Source organism: Saccostrea cucullata, unplaced genomic scaffold (assembly GCF_032062105.1).
Source record: "Saccostrea cucullata isolate Sc308-1 unplaced genomic scaffold, CSIRO_AGI_Scuc_v1 ctg3837, whole genome shotgun sequence".
Taxonomy (NCBI): Eukaryota; Metazoa; Mollusca; class Bivalvia; order Ostreida; family Ostreidae; genus Saccostrea; species Saccostrea cuccullata.
Window position 1 is genome coordinate 19,973 of NW_026932257.1, and position 1,891 is coordinate 21,863.

Here is a 1,891-nt window from a genome sequence, read left to right on the forward strand (position 1 = left end):
ATTCATGGTATGAATTCTGTTTTCCTGTTTGAGGAGTTTCCTCTTCAGCCAGATCACACATTGTATGCAAGTTCTTTGGTTCTTCTGTTAAGTTCTGTTTTCTCCTTGCCAGGGCAAAAAATACACAAGCATAAAATTGCGTGTGGGGCGCTGATCTTAATGAAAATTTCAATTGTATTCAACGAAGTTTAAACAAAATCGACAAGTGCACAAAAAGAAAAACATTGCATAATGGTAAGTATAAATATTTTTCTTTATGACGTAAAACAGTATTAAGCAGAGATAATTTAAAAATCCATCATTGCCTTCATAAAAATTTTATCCATTTCACAAAGTGTTTCTTGTGCAGAGTTTACAAAACTGCCATGAAAAGTATCGAAATATAGTCGTAAAATCCATGACAACACTCGCAATTTAAAGTACATGTGCTTTGGAAATCCTAGTGGCCTATACAGGAAATGCACAATCAATACTAAAGCGTTGATACAGAATCAGGCAGATCTTTATCTTCCGGGTGAGAATCTATGGAAGCACAGTAGTATTCAAATTATTGTCTTTGTAACGCATTAAGGGTCATAAACCCTCTGCTCACTTAAATAAAATGTTGCTTGAACCTTAATGATTTTCCAAAAGAAATTAAATTGTTAAGTTAAATACAAACAATTATAGCAGAGCTTGCGGTGCAAAATTTGACAAAAAGGACACTTCAACTTCGCAAATCTATAAAGGAATAATAGACATTTATGTCATTAAGAGTTATCTCTCTTATCAGAGTATCAATGAACCTTAATTTTCTGCAATTACTTTGCCTATTAAAGAACGGAAGGGGTTGAAAAATATATGATATTAAAGCAAAAAAACACTTATTTATATTCAAGATACTTATGAAAATTAAGATAATTTGACACTACCCCCACCCCCCTTTTTCCAATTTTCAATTTCATTAAAAATTAATTAAATAATATAATATATGCTGTTGTAATGTCAGACAGAATAGTAAAATAAACCCTTGGAAAAAACAACAAAGGGCAAAAGAAGAGGGGCATGGCAAGAGGTGGGCCAGCACCAAGTACTTCTACTGAGGATGCTAAAAAAAGACACGACTCAGTGTACAAGAGGAAAAATACACTCTTAAAAAAGGTATGAAAATCTAACGTACCCTCGTCCTTCATGACATCTAGGGAACTTTCTACAACTTCAAGTAATTCTTTGTAGAATTAATGTACATTTTTCCCCCACCATTCTTTATATCTCTCTTCCATTGCGTTCTCCTGTCTTCTCCTTTTTTAACAATAAAAAAAAATAATTATTTTAAAATGCAGATATGCATGCGTTTGCATATCTTTATTTTAAAAACGCAACAATTATGAAATATGCATACCAGCTTTAAAATCCAAATCAAGCAGTTTTTCAATCTGCTCCTCAATTTTGGCTGCTATTTCTGCTTTTGTTCTACTTTCGATAGAATGAAAGTGAGAACGTTCAAGACTTGTAAAGAAAATAGGTTCATGAGAAATTGATATTTTGACAGAATTATTTTTAGAAACTTCTTGAATATCATGTTGCCGATTGTTTTTGCATTTCTGGGAAAAATTTACTAGTTCTTTTTCTAAGGATTTGTTGCACAGAGAAGTATGATCGTTGGAGGAGAAAGGATTGGAGAGATATTCGGATGATCTTAAGGTCATTGGCAACACAAGGTTTCCGGAGAAAAAAGGTATATACACAGGTTTTCTCACTTATGAAAAAAAGTCATTGAGAGTGATCTCCCCTATAGAATTCTCTAGGCGTTGAAAACAAATAAAGCATATGTTACAGACTGAGAGGTAAACAAAAGCACGTGTATTTTTTATCGGATATATTCAACTCTACAGTAATAAAAGAAAAGCTT

At 32.6% G+C, this 1,891-nt stretch overlaps 1 pseudogene; it reads right to left on the bottom strand.

Moving 5' to 3' along the window:
* Positions 1 to 472: 472 nt before the first annotated feature.
* On the bottom strand, positions 473 to 1,688 carry LOC134234734 (uncharacterized; annotated as a pseudogene).
* Between the last annotated feature and the right edge of the window lie 203 nt (positions 1,689 to 1,891).